Genomic DNA, 15,397 nt, shown 5'->3' with positions numbered 1-15,397 from the left:
CCGTAGGAACATTCGGGTCCCTAGACCCCCTAGCCGTGCACACCGAGCTTCCCGACGTGCCGTTTCTTCCCACGACTTCAGAGAGTCGTGCCATCACGTTCAAAGGGTTCCTCACAACCCTCACCCTCTCTCGTGAAGAGTTGGTCACGATCCGAGGGCCAATCCACCGTGCACAACCACCGTTTCATTGTTTTTCACTTACCAGGTTTTCTGAGTTTATACCCGAATTTCCTCTCACATTTTCGAACTTACCCAGGGCTCGGCACGTTCGGGACCACTCACGGGTGTCTAGATCTGCCTCTTAGGAGTCCAACGAACCCGACCTTGCATCGTGCCGTGACCGGAGCAAGTGTGCCGACTCGTTTTCTTCCGATCCGCCACAGTCGCTGTCTGACGGGCACCTACTATCCGTGACTCCTTGCCGGGTCACCCGACCCTCTTGCCGCTTCCCCGACTCTTTCTCTTGTACATCGAGGCTAGGTAACACTTTGCTACAACTTAGAAAGGCTAGGATCTTCGATGTTTATATGTATGAAGTGCGAATGAGGCTCGAAATAACAGGAATGCATGCAAGACATTGTTTTTTTCTTAGATCCGGACGTTCCATGCACGCCATACATCGTTGAACGTATCTTTCTTATTATCCACGTCTTCATGTCATGTTAATATGCATGCATAGTGCTAGGGATGGGTCGGATGCGAGAGAAGGAGACCGATATGGACTTGAGGAGACCATGGACCCTCTTGGCCGAACCTCATGAAGGAGGGCCGTGAGCCTCCGTGGTCTCCTAGGGTCCATAACCGTCTCCTCTTCCTGGAATAGATCGCCTCCATACATGGGAAGCCCCTAGCCATGGCCGAGATGTGGTTAAGTGAAGGGATTGGCTCGATGTCTAAGAGGAAGAGGCCTTGATGGATTCGGTTGCTCCAAGAGGACCACGACCACCCTCCTTGCCATGGAGGCCGTGAGTTGCCTTGGACCACCCGAAGCCCTAGGGCTCTTCCTCCTTAACGCCGTATAATTTTCGTGTATTATCACCAAGGTGATCATGAAATAGATTAAACTTGTCGTTAATTTCGTGGAAATGATGTGTTGCATGTCCCGTATGCTTATTCATGTAAACCGTGATCGTGTCGGTCCCGGCCTAGGGAAGTATGTGTTGTTTTCATATACGTGTTGTTTGATGTATGCAATGGTCGGCTAGGAATGACACGAAAGACCCACCGAGGCTCGAACCGGGTCAAGGAATGTTCGGCCGGTCACCTTTGAGGGATGGCCGAACCCTCCCTATCCTCTTTTGGAGTCTCGGTCGGTCTTTATGCCCTTCCAAAGACGACCTTTGGAACCGATTGTAATTATCTCTCTTTTTAATCGTTATCTACATGATCGTTACTTATTAGACTTGTTAGGTCCGGATATCGCTTGTTAAAATCATAACCGCAACGTGAGTCAATAATCACCGAAGAATTTCACAAACGAAAAATGGGACGCGTCATTCGGCTAACTAAATCATTTGGACCAAATAATGGGATAAACCGATTAGTAATTCATAAACGCATCGATGATTTATGGAGCGGCGAGAATGCCCTTTTCCATTAAAAACTCATAATTTCAAAATACCGAGTCGTGTGACACGAATAGAATCGATGTCTAGGGAGTACTCACGTGCCATGACTCGAGTTCGGGCCCGATTTGAGGCGGCCCGAGTCGGGGCACGAGAGTTCTTCTTGGACTTCTTCGTGTGACGCGATCTCCAATTTATACACGAACATTGCAATTTTATCATCCAAGGGCATAATCGTCATTCCGTGATTCACCGATACCCTAGGCGTTAGGGAGTTGGAAACACTTCGATCTATGAAAGAAAAGGGCAACCTGTTCGGGTACGAGTTTCATTCGCACGGCCCATTCCGTTCACTTTCGGTGTTTCTATCTTCCTATCGTAGATTCGGTGGTGAACATTTTATTTCAGTTACAAAACACGAAAAACCGGATCAATCATACATTTGGCCTAATCAAACACTAGATAATGGATAGGCGGAATGATAGATTCCAATCTAGAGTCAAAACACGAGTTTGGCTAATTCGGTGAAACCACAGTGACACTTAACTGAATAAGAGTCTTAAAACAAACACACGTATGTAATTGGCCTAGAACCCCATTCTGATCCACCATCTATGTTTGTCTAGGCTAGATACATTGTTTGCTAACCAACCCTGGTTGATAACTGATTAAATCACGTACATTCTACCTAATACACAATTTGTCTGTATTCACCGATACTTGTCAGTTGCTTTCTGTATTGTATCAGTTTTATCAGTTTCCTTCTGTTTTATTCTAGCATATGATGATTTATCGCGATTCGGGCCCGAGCCCATAGGTTACGTGTTACACGGGGTCCAACGCCCCAAACCACCGAACACGAGGTCCAACGCCTCCTAATTCACCGAACGCGTGCAACCCGAGTGCGGAATGGGATCTAGCCTCGGTTCACCGTTACACTCCGAACACGGCCTATGTGGAAGGCAATTTGGATTGGGCGTGTGAAACGGATCTAGATATCACCTGGGAACTCGATCGGCCCATCGGATACAGTGAGAACAGACCGGTTCTCCGAGAACCGTTGGATCGATCGGACCCGACCCCCGGCTCTTTGAGCCCGCGTTGCCTTAATTTACTTATCGGTTATTCAAAATACACGGTGAGCCGGAGCGGAATATTGGCCCAATGCGAACCGATCGGGATCCATTTATTTCATTCAGCATATTCTGTAATTATTCGAGTGTACGTTGTGAGGATCTTATTTGCATATTTATTCATAAACTTGTAAGGATCCCGGTCGGTGAGCAAGAGGTCCGAGTGTCGAGTCGATTAAGTCGGTCTATTGTCATCGAGGGATGAGTAAGCTCGAATAATCATGGTTTTGGTTCGCGCAGGGAATCGACCATCGCGGTCCGAAGAACTGTAACGCTAAGATAGCGAACCGATTCCTTGACTCACAAGCCTACTCATTCTTCGGATTCTTAGCCCAACTCAATCGATTCATCGATTTTACGGTGTCAAAACGGGCGAGTCGAGCGCAACTCTAAATCACGCGGTAAATAAACAAAATGGCAAGCCTAGCAAGCTAGAGTACCGAAAGGGCATGCGGGATATAGGCCCGCACGTAATAGAACCCCCGAATTCGGAATTTCCGGTTCCGTACGACTATTGCCTTAGCATTTAGGTGTCCCCCGTACCCCTAAACCCGGGTAACTTGCCGGCCCTCGACCTTCGGGTCGTAAAATGGCAAGTGGCGACTCCTTCTCACGTGCGTCCGTCGCGCATCCCCGGGAAGGTGGACACTCCCAAGCCGCGTTTGCTTAGGCGCGCGCATGCGTGCCCCGACGAGATTAAATTCGGGTGCGCACAGCGTCGAACCTCTCTAACATAGTCAAGAGACCGAATGGTCTCGGCTAATAAAGCTTTGACATAACTATGGCCTTCAACCGCTTGAAGGACGACTTTGGCGAGTACCCCCTCTATGAGATTCAAGGCGTGCAGAAACAAGAGAGTCTCGAAGATCAAGAGGAGGAACCCATGACAGATGTAGCGCTGGTAGGATTCTGCAGTGGGACGCAGTGCCCAAAGGTGTGTCCAATTCAGGAGCCATGTGATTCTAACACCGTGGTCCCATCCTTGGTCAAGCTCGCGCTGAACCTCTTTGGTGGATATGCCTAAAAGGACGGAGAGTTGACTCTGAATTACAGCGAAATGATTGGGCACTAAAATGCCCTGTGTAGGCATGAGTCTCTGAATAAGTGCTGTATACTCTTCAACTGTAGGAGTCAGCTCGGTTCCCTGAAAGTTGAACACTGCGTGTTGGGGGTCCCAGAATTCAACGGTAGTCGTCAAGAAAGTCCAATCAATGGGGGACTCAGCGAGCATTGCTACGTCCCCTACAATCAGGCGGATGAAGACATGGTCAATCGGGCGGAGTGCTCTCCAAATGCGACTGATCTCTCGTCCAGGTGGCATGAGAAACTCAAGCCTAAGACCAGGAGTCGAACGATCCATTCTTACCTAAATGGAGAAGATGTCGGTTCAATGTTTTTACATTGAAAGATAAAACTATAACTGTTTTTACATTTTACATCACTCTCTGTAAAAAAGAAAAAAAAAAGCAAAAGGCCCGCCTAAAAAAATGACTAAGGGTTGACTCAAAGACTCAACTTTGGGTCGGTTGACGGCATGAAAGCAATTTTGATCCAGCATGACGGTCCCTGTTTATGCATGGTTTCGGTGCTACTGGGAAAAACTACTAACTAGGGTTGGGGGCTCCCGACTCAAGGGTGTGAATTCCTTGAAATCGAGCGTGGATCTTTGGGGGCTGGTTCGGTGGCATAGCCTACTCGATCCGTTCCCTTACTCGGAACCTCTAACTAACTTAGCTTCCTATTTTGGCGTCCGTGGGATTTCGAACGAGGTACCTAGAACCCGCTAGAATGATGCGATGCAGGTGCAGAAAAATAAATGTGCATGAAGTAAATGTGCAGAAAGCGATAAATGAAGATGCAAGCAAACAAACGAGATCTAGCCCGAACCCACTAAGTATGTCTCCAGTGGAGTCGCCAAGCTGTGCGGACCCAAATGTGGACTCTCGTCGGGGCCCGCATGCGCGCTTTTGGATCGCTCGGCTTGGGAGTATCCACCTTCCAGAGGATGCGTGACGGACAGACGTGAGAATGAATCACCACTTATCATTTTACGACTCAAAGGTCGATGGTCGATAAGTTACTCGGGTCTAGGGATATGGAACACCTAGTTTTGCTAAGGCATTAGTATGTGCGGAACCGGAAAGTCTGAATTCGGGTGTTCACGTTATGTACGGGCCTATATCTCGCATGCCTTTTCGGTACTCTAGTTTGCTAAGCTTCCATGTTTTAATTATTTACCGCATGAATTAAGCTGGGCTCGGCTTACATGTTTTGACACTGTAAATTCGGTGAACCAAACGATGTCGGGGAGAGAAGTAGACCTGTATGTCGGGGAATCAGTTCACAATCTTGCGTTATAGTTCATCAAACCATGATGGTTGAATTCCTGCGTGAACTGGAACCGCGATATCTTGGGTTTACTCTTGTCTGGGCAAGCACTGGACCGATTCGATTGATTCGACTCTCGGACCATTCGCTCACCGACTGGGATTCTTACAGAATGAATGTACAAAGTATATCCTTACAATGTTCACAAAAAAAATACAAATTACAAATAATCGAATCCCAGACAGTTTGCGATCAGTTATTATTCTACTCCGACTCCCCGTGAGTGCAGGGAAAAACCGAAAACTGAAATTCAATTACGCTCTCAGTGAATAAGGTGTTGGACCCTAAGTGCAATGCGTCCTATGGGTCGGGCTCGACTCGGATGGACAAACAATAGCAGAAAAATAACAATCAACATGTAGATTGCACAAAATGTGTTTGTTATTGCCAAATATACGTGAAGTAACAAGTTATTAACCCATGGGTATTTTGTAAGCAAATGCCATATGCTAAACAAGCTGTGCGCTCCCGAATTTTAATCTCATCGGGGCACGCATGCGCGCGCCTATGCAACGCGGCTTGGGAGTATCCACCTTCCCGTGGGGACGCGCGACGGACGCGCGTGAGGAGTCGCTACTTACTGTTTACGATCCGTAGATCGAGGGCCGTTAAGTCGCCCGGGTCTAGGGGTACGAGGTACACCTAAATGCTAAGGCAATGGTCATACGGAACCAAAAATTTCGAATTTGGGGGTTCTATTACGTGCGGGCCTATATCCCGCACACCCTTTCGGTATTCTAGCTTGCTAGGCTTGCCGTTTTGTTTATTTACCGCGTGATTTAGGGTTGTACTTGACTCGCCCATTTTGATACCGTAAAGTCGGTGAATCAATTGATTCGAATCAGGAATCTGAAAGGAAAGTAAGTTCGCACATCGAAGAAACAACTCGCTATCCTAGCTATGGTTCGTCGAGCCACGGTGGTCGATTCCCCGTGCGAGCCGAAACCACGAAACATTAAATTTACTTGCCTTCCAGATAAACGAATCGATTCGATTAATTCTGTGCTCGGACCTCTCGTTCACCGATTGGGGATCCTTACAAATGAATGTACGAATAAAGTTCCTTACAATGTACTCTCAAAGAAATACAAATTACAATTGAATAAATGAATCCCCAATCAGCTCTCATTGAATCAATATTCTGCTCCGGCTCACTGTGTGTTTTGAATGACCGATAAATAAATTAAGACAACGCGGGCTCAAAGAGCCGGGGGTCGGGTCCGATCTAACCAACGGTCGGCAGGAGAACCGATTGATTCTCACTGTCACCGTTGGATCGATCGTGCTCTCGGGTGATATCTAAACACGTTTCACTCATCCAATCCAAATCGCCTTCCACATAGGCCATACTTGGAGTGTGATGGTGACTCGAGGCTAGATCCCATTCCACACTCGGGTTGCATGCGCTCAGTGAGTTAGGAGGCGTTGGACCTCGTGTTCGGTGATTTAGGGCGTTGGACCCCGTGTATTACGTAACCTATGGGTTCGGACCCGAGCCGTGACAAATCGGCAAAAGCAAATGGAAAATGGAAGAAAACTGATAAAACTAATGAAAAACAGATAAAAACAGACAAACTACAGACGAGTTCTGTATTAGGCCGAATGTACGTGATTTAATCAGTTATTAACCGGGGTTGATTATCAAACAATGTATCTAACTTAGGCAAGCAAAGAGGTGGACTAGGATATGGTTCTAGGCCAATCACATGTGTGAGTTTGTTTTAAGATTTCATTTCGTGAATGTCAATGCGGCTTCACTGAATATGCCAAACTCGTATTTTGACTCTAGTTTTGGAACCTAGTATTCTGCCTAGCCATTATCTAATGTTTGATTGAGTCAAGTGCATGATTAATCCGGCTTTATATGTTTTGTGACAGAAATAGTAATGCTAACTACCGAATCTACGGTAAGAGGATAGAAGCACCGAAAGTGGATGAAATGGGCCATGCAAATGAAGCTCGCACCCGGATGGGTTGCCCCTTTTTTATCCATAGATCGAGATGTTTCGGTCTCCTTAACGCCTAGGATATCGGCAAATCACGAAATGACGGTTATACACTTGGACGATAAAATGTGTGAACTGTATGTGTAAAATTGAGATCACGTGACACGAAGAGGTCTAAAGAGGACTCGCACACTTCGACATGAGCCGCCTCAAATCGGGCCCGAACTCGAGTCATAGTACGCGAGTGCTCCCTAGACACTAATTCCGTTCATGTTATGCGTCTCGATGTTTTGAGATTGTGGATTTTAAAAGGGCATTCCCACCATTTGGTAATCCGTCGATGCGTTTACAAATTGACATTCGATTCATCCAATTATTTAAGCTGAATGATTTAATTAATTAAATGACACCTCCCATTTTTCGTTTGTGGAGTGGTTTAATGATTGAGACCTCGAACCTCAATTGTTATGGATCAATGAAATGATTGTTCGATATTAACATACCTAACATATGAATTAACATGAACCAGTGATTAAATGAAAATTGTTATTACAATCAATTCCAAGAATCGGTTTTGACCATTTCTTGCATGCATAAAACATCAAACACGGTGACAACGTACATTTTTTACATAGCCGGTGCCGCCATGATCTTAGGAACGCAATCAAACATACAAACAAGCATAAACACGATATTTAGAGAAATCGATAAAACTCGGGAAACGACTTGAGTCGGGGAAAGGAGGCCACCCATGGCCCGAGGAAGCCAAGAGGGGCTCTCGGCCACCTCCCTTGGGGTGACGCCGAGAGGCTCCTTTGGCTTGCCCGAGCCAATGAGGTCTCCTCGATTCCGATTCAAGCTATTTCCCGACATGCTAGCACTGTATACGATGAAGACACTCATAATACGATGTAAAAACACGTAAAAACACATAAAAACATAAACTTGCATGCGAATCGGTCATGGACCGCCTTATCGCCCCACAAATGCAAAGAAAACGTAAAAGTCCTAACTTCTCTAAGTCGGGAATGATTATACCTAGCCCCGGGATGCGGGAAAAGTTGAGGAAAGCCAGGAAAAGGGGCTTGGGAAGACGGTTCTGCCCGCTAGAATGAACAGACCCGAATCGGTGCAGTCAGGTCGACTGGCAGACCCTACTAGCAGTCCGGCTTGTCGGGGCTGTATTGGTTGATCGGGGTGGCCTTTTCGTGCGGGGCTGGTTGCGTTAGATTTCCAAGGGACTAAGGATCACGCCTGCGGTGGTTTCGGGAGGAGAGCACATGTAGATTTTCTGGAAATCAAAAACAAAGTCGGGTTAGCTAGCAGAAAACAGAACCGACTGGGCGGAACTGACCCGACTGGGCAGGTCAGAAAGAAATGGTTGTCCCGAAGGCTCCCAGTGGTATTTTGCTGTAAGGTCAGCGGCATTGGACTCCTAACTGACTGAGGATCATGCCTGCAGTGGTTTCGGGAGGAGAGCACATGTAGATTTTTCTGAAAGACGCGAAGAAAACCAGTAAAAAACTGGAAAATCTGTGAAGGGAGAAAAGAGGGAAATGGCGGTGGTGCACGGTTGAACGGCTCTCCGCACATGACCGCCTCGTCACGGGAGAGAGTGAGGGTTGTAAAGAACCCCTAGAAAGTGATGGCCTGACTCGCCATAGTCATGGGGAGGAGGAAACGTTGGATGAACCCGACTAGGTCCCGGGGAGCACCTAGGAGACCGATTCTGTGCTGGAGCAAAACGGGCTGCTGGAGGCTTCAAACTGAAAAACTAAGCTCGGAAATGGACTCGGGGGGGTCAAATACATGTGGGAAATGAAGTTTGGTCAAGTTTGGTTCGGCGGTCGCCGGAAAACGGTTGATTTTTCGGGAAAACCGACCTTGTATCTGAGCTGTTATAGGGCTGAGCGAAATCTGGAAAATGTGGGGAGCTTAGAGAGTGTTATTGAGTGAGAAAGCTAGAGAGAGAGTGCAAAAGGAGTTGTGATTAAGTTAATGACCCAATGGGCTTATAAAGGTGGCTTTAATGGCTCAATTAGTGAAAACAAAGCACAATTAAGGAGAGGGTTAGGGGGATCCGAATTTTTAAGATGGATTAAGGAGGGGAAGGTGTCTTGAAAGGTGATGGGAAGTGATGGATGGAAGAGTGGAGTTGATGGATGGAAGAGTGGAGTTGATGGGTGTAAGAGATATTTTGAAAAATGGGTGGATGAGGCTCATTTGGCTTGTCTTTAGAGGAGAGCCATGGCTCGCAGCTTGGCTTGGCTGGGCTCGGCTTGGCTAGCTCAAGGGTCCCACTTGATTAGGAAGAAGGTCAGAAGAAGCTCGGGGCTCGATTTGATTTTCGTGGTTCGCTTGAACGACGAATTATCGATGTATGCGCGAATACGGTTTTAATGAGCCTAATATTGACATACTTCTTGTAAGCGAATGCTCAGGTGACCCGGGGACTCGAAAGCCGGTTTTGCTCCGTTTGGATGATTGGGGTGAAGTTGCTCGTTTCTGTCGCTTGTTCGCGCCTCTGCGTGATGTACCGCTCGTGTTGGCGTGCTTTGTGCTTTGGGCAGAACGGTTTACTTGTCAGCCCCGGGTGGAGATCGATATCCGGAGGCATCCTACGAATCCGCGAATGGGGCTTTCTCAGTGTTTCCCGAGTGTTCTGATGTGTTCGGAGACTACTGTGATCTCCATTTGTCAAAAATGAGTCCCGAAGGCTTGTCAGGAGGCGTTCGTGACCATTGAAACGTCACTTGGGAGATCGGTATGATTTGCTTGGTCCGAACCGAAATGATTTCCTAGCCCCTGGGGGTTGTTGGGAGTGGGTGGTGCAAAGGTCGGACGTCAACATTTTCCCGAATGAGCTCTGAGCACAAGATTCCCAATGAAATGGGCCCTTTTTTTTACTGGAATGGTACTCGAGAAACCTAAATGGATTATGCAATGCAATCAGGGTTTATTTCCCAAGCCCTTGAGGTCCTTGGGATTGATTGGCGCAGATTTCATGCACTGAGGATTTGTTAAAAGGGTCTCCGGCTATGTCTTTCTGTAGAAAGGGCCCATTTTTCCCAGTCGGGATCCACTCGGGAGACCACGATGAGCACCGAAACGCAGTCTGAATCCTGTTCCTTGGTCCTGGTGGTCCTTGGGTGTGTGCAGGCTTGTTTCTGGGTGCTGTTTACTTGTCCGTGGATCGAGCGTCCCGGGAGCCCTATTATGAAGGCGTCTGCAAATGTTCGGGAGTGCCCCAGCTTAAGCAGGAGGCTTCTGAAATGCGCTCGGAGGTGCCATTGGTCATTTGGTACCAAGAGGGATTTTTAAAGTCCCATATTGGATATCTTCTGACGCTCCGGTGATTTGGCGATGAATAGTGCCACAATGCCGGCTTCTGCTGTTTTTGGTTTCCTTTTTTACCTGCCCTTTTGATTGCCCTTCTGAGCCTTTTGGAGGACCCTGCTTCTCTTATGTAGTCTGTGCTCCCACGTCCGCGCGTTCGCCTCCAATTGTCGGGTCATGAATAGTAATCCGAGCTTCGGTCGGGAGTCCTTTGTTGGAGCCGGTGGACCAAAATGGGGTGCTGACACAAGCAATCATGCAAAACGTTTTGCATTCGGCTTTGCTTTAAGAACTTGACAAATGGAGTCGAATCTCGTGCGTGTGGATTGCTTTTACAGTTGTTCTGTATTGTGACACTGAAATTCAACTGAATTAGCTAAACTCGTGTTTTGACTCTAGATTTGGAACCTAGAGTTCCGCCTAACCATTATCTAGTGTTTAGTTAGGTCGAGTGAAAAGTTAATCGGCGTTTTGCATGTTTTGTGACAGAGATAACCGTTCTAGTTACCCGAGTCTACAATAAGATGATAGAAACTCATCAGTGGATAAGAAAAGGCTTTGCAGATGAACCTGCACCTGAAAAGGTAGCTTATTCTTATCCTGATACTGTAGTGTTTCTTTCAAGCTAACCCTAGGGGTGTCGCTGAATTGTGAAAAGATGATTCTGCCCTTTATTTGAAAATTGTTTCAGAAAAGGGAAAACATCGCAGTGCGGGCCACCTCGGCCTGTAGCCGGTGTCGACCTATCCCTTGGATCGTCCAGGGTTATGCAAGAACCTCGAAAAAGCCAAAGAACCGATCAGTCTGCCCGGAAGTGATCTAGAAAGATCTTCTGTATCCTGACTTGAGTTACTTGAAATCCGATAAAAACTCAAGTTGAGACACACAAGTCCTTTCTAGACGTTCGTGCTACATTAGACTATGCGTTTCAAGTTTTGAAATAGACAAGTTTTGAAAATGGCATTAACGTCATTTAACAACTCATCGACGCAAGTTATCAGTTAATTGCTAATTCATGCAAGATTTGTCAATGTGAAGTGGGTTTAATAATGTGAGTGTCCCTCTACGGACCCGAATGTGGACTCTCGTCGGGGCCCACATGCGCGCGACCTGAAATCGCGCGGCTTGGGAGTGTCCACCTTCCCGTGGGGACGCGTGATAGACACTCGTGAGAAGGAGTCGCCACTTATCATTTTACGACCCGAAAGTCGAGGGCTGATAAGTTACCCGGGGTCTAAGGGTATGGAACACCTAGTTATTGTTAAGGCATTGGTCTGTGCAGAACCGGAAAGTCCGTGTTCGGGGGTTCATGTTACATGCGGGCCTATATCCCGCACGCCCTTTCGGTACTCTGGTTTGCTAGGCTTGCATGTTTTATTATTTATCGCATGAATTAAGTTGCACTCGGCTCGCACGTTTTGACACCGGAGATTCGGTGAACTAAACGATGTCAGTGGAGAAGCCGAGAGAGAAGTAAACCCGTGTGCCGGAGAATTGGTTCACAATCTTGAGTTACAGTTCATCGAACCATGGAAGTTGAATCCCTGTGTGAATCAGAATCACGAGTTCTTGGGTTTACTTTTCTTTGGACAAGTATTAGACCGATTTGATTAATTCGATTATCAGACCGTTCGCTTACCGACTGGAATTCTTACATAATGAATATACATAATAAAATCCTTACAATGCTCTCGAAAATAATAAATACAAATTACAAGTGGCCAAATTCCAGTCGACTCGCGTTCGATTATTATTCCGCTCTAACTCACCGTGAGTTTAGGGAAACACCGAAAAATTGAAATTCAAGCGCTCTCACTGAATAGGGTGTTGGACCCTGTGAGTGTTGATTAGGGCGTTGAACCCTATGATCGATGATGAGGGCATTGAACCCTAATATTATTCGGCCTAGGGATTAGGCTCGACCCGCATGGCAAACAGGTGCGAAAAGATAACAAGCAGCAGGTAAATAACAAACAATGTGTTTGTATTCATCGAATATACGTGGATTAGCAAGTTTATTAATCTAGGGTATTTTGGCATGCAAATCCTACCCTAGACAAACAAACGCGTGCCAATGTTTTAGTATTCGGCTTTGGTTTGAGAACCTGACATGTCGGGGGTCCGTAGTCAAGTTTCGTGTGTGTGGATTGCTTTTACAGTGATTCGGTGTTGTGACACTGAATTACCACTGAATTAACCCAACTCGTGTTTTGACTCTAGATTTGGAACCTAGAGTTCCACCTAACCATTTTCTAGCATTTGATTAGATAGAATGAAATGATTAGTCAGGTAATTGTATTTTTGATACAGAATACCCAACTGACACCTTAAACTGCGTTAGGATGTCGCCAAATCATAAAATAATATTCTTGCCCTTGATTTGAAAATTTATTTTCAGAAAAGGGAAACAACACAATACGGATTTGAAAGTATAAGGGTTTTGAAAAGGGCATTAACACCGTTTTGTAATTCGTCGACGCGAGTTATAAATTAATGTCCAATTCGTATAAAGTTGTTTAAATTGAATGAATTAACCGTGTGAGCGTCCCGATTAACCCGTTCGTGAAATTAATGCTTAAGGGTTGTGCCGAATGCATTAATTATGAAAACGATTCGTGACTCGACGACCAAGACGATTCCATAAGGATCGAAGATAGTTCGGTCCGATGACCGAAATTACCCTCGTAATCGAATGGACCCGAATGAGTCATCGATACCCGTATCCATGCATGTTTTGTTTTAAAAATACATTTTCATGCGATATTGCGACGATGATATAAATTGCAAATTACACGAAAGCCAAGAACGGACTTAAAACGGAAAGAGGAAGTCTCGTGCAACCCGAATAAGCCCATGAAGCTCTCGGCCACTACTCCTTGGAGAGAGAGCCGAGAGGTCCCCTGGCCCGAATAGGGTTCCATGAGTTTTCCCCGTCTCATTTCGAATCATTTCTCGCATTCTCAAGCGACAAACACGATAAATGACACGATTAAACTAAAGTCGGTATTGCCATGATTTGAATAACGCATTTGAACATGCAAACATGCACAAACATATTATTTAAGGAATCGATAAAATAATACCGACTTCATGCACGTAAGAAAACACGAGAAAACTCGGGAATCGAACTTGGATCGGGCTAAGAAGGCCGTTCTTAACCCGAGGAAAGCAAGCCAAGTCTCGGTCACCTCTTCTTGAGGCAAACCCGAGAGCTCTTTTGTTTGTTTCGGGTCGAGATGGTCTTTCGAGAGACGATCCAAACATTTCCCGACATTCTTGCACGATGTATGATGATAAGCATGCATAATATAACATGAAAACGCATAAAAAGTAAATTTTGCATATGAAATATGTCATATATTCCAAATTACTCCATAGCCATGCAAAAATATAAAAGCCCTAACTCCTCTAATTCGGGAATGTTCTACCTAGCCTCGGGATGCGAGGAAAGAGTCGGGAAGAGTTTGAGAGTCGGGTGACTCGGTGTAATCCTCGAAAGGACGTTCGGGTGCATGGGCATGCACGTTTGGATGTGCTAGGCCCACGGCTAAACGGGCGCGGGCAAGCGCGCGAGAGAGGCGCGCGGCTGGCTCGGGCGTGCGCGTGGCTGTGCTCGGGCACTGTTCACCCGAGAGCACGGTCTTTGCCCGAAATGAAGAAATCAACCTGAAATGATGAGCAAATGACTTAAAACCAAAAATCTAAGTTCATAAATGAATTCCTTGGGTCTAAAACATGTGGTCCATGGAATTTGAGAATATTTTAACTTAAGTTGGGATGATGAACATCGGCCTCCGACTTAAGAACTCAAAGCTTTCTTCGGTTTTTCTCTCTTGGTTTTGAAGTGTTGAAGCTTGCTGGTTTTACTTATGGAGTTGAGAGCTTTTCTTGAAGGAGAAAACTTGGAGAGAGTGTGCAAGAAGAGAAGTGATTAACTTAATCACTTTTGGGCAATTTATAGGCAAAGTTAATGACACAATTAGTGAAAGCAAGTGCCTTTAACCTCCATGCTTAGCAACAACTAATGAAGATGAGGATGGATATGAGCCATGCATTCTTCATGTGGAAGAGCCAAGAAGCATTAATGAGCATTGATAAAGCTTGAGTGTTGTCTTGAAAGACTTGGAGATGTTTTCATGCAAGAGTGCAAGAGAAGCTTGGTCTTAGCAACGGAAGAGTTGCCCTTGGGCAATTCATGGGTCCTTCGATCGAAGAGGAGAAACCAGGAGAAAGCTCGGGTCTCGATTGATCGCGCATTCAGAGCTCGTAGTTCAAATTGAACGTCGAATTATCGATATACGTAAGAAAACGGATTTAATGAGTCCAAGATTGGCATTTTCCGTGAAAAATTGCCAAATGTCTGTATGAGGCTCGGAAGCTGGTTTTGCTCATTTTAAGCATTCAAAGTGAGGTTACCCACTTCTGACAGCATATCTTGTATCTGCATCCCACGTTGGTCATTTTGACATAAATTGTCAAATAACGTGGGCACTTGACCCTTAAGCCGGTAATGCAAATATGGAGCCGGAGATGTCCTAGGAGACCGAAACTGGATTTCTTAGATTGCTTTCTGAGTTGCTTGGGCGATCCGGAGATCACTATGATCTCTATTTGTCGAGATTGGGCCTTTAAGGACATGTAAAGTGCATCTGAGACCCTTAAAGTACTGCTCGGGGGGTTTAGATGAGTTGTGTGATTCATTCCGATGATTCCACATTGAGCCTTAAGAAGGCTAGCACTGTGTAAGGTAGGCATCCGGCATCAAGTTTCCCTAAAGAGGACCTCCGGATATGGATTTTAGTGCTCGTTCTGCCACTCGGAAGTCATTTGAAGTGTCTGTGTGGCTTCCAAAAGAAAATTTGAAGCACTGCTCGTGCTCTGTATGCTTGTGGGGCATGGCCGCATCTGACATTTCAAATTAACTTTTCTCTGAGAAACCGGCATTTTTGGACTTCCATTTAAAAGTTATCTGTATACAGAAAATTGTACTGTATAGAGAAGATGATTTGTGAAATGCGTTTGAAGACAC

The sequence above is a fragment of the Punica granatum genome, chromosome 3 (assembly GCF_007655135.1).
Source record: "Punica granatum isolate Tunisia-2019 chromosome 3, ASM765513v2, whole genome shotgun sequence".
Lineage (NCBI taxonomy): Eukaryota > Viridiplantae > Streptophyta > Magnoliopsida > Myrtales > Lythraceae > Punica > Punica granatum.
The sequence above is the reverse complement of the archived record's forward strand: the minus strand, read 5'-3'. Positions refer to the sequence as shown.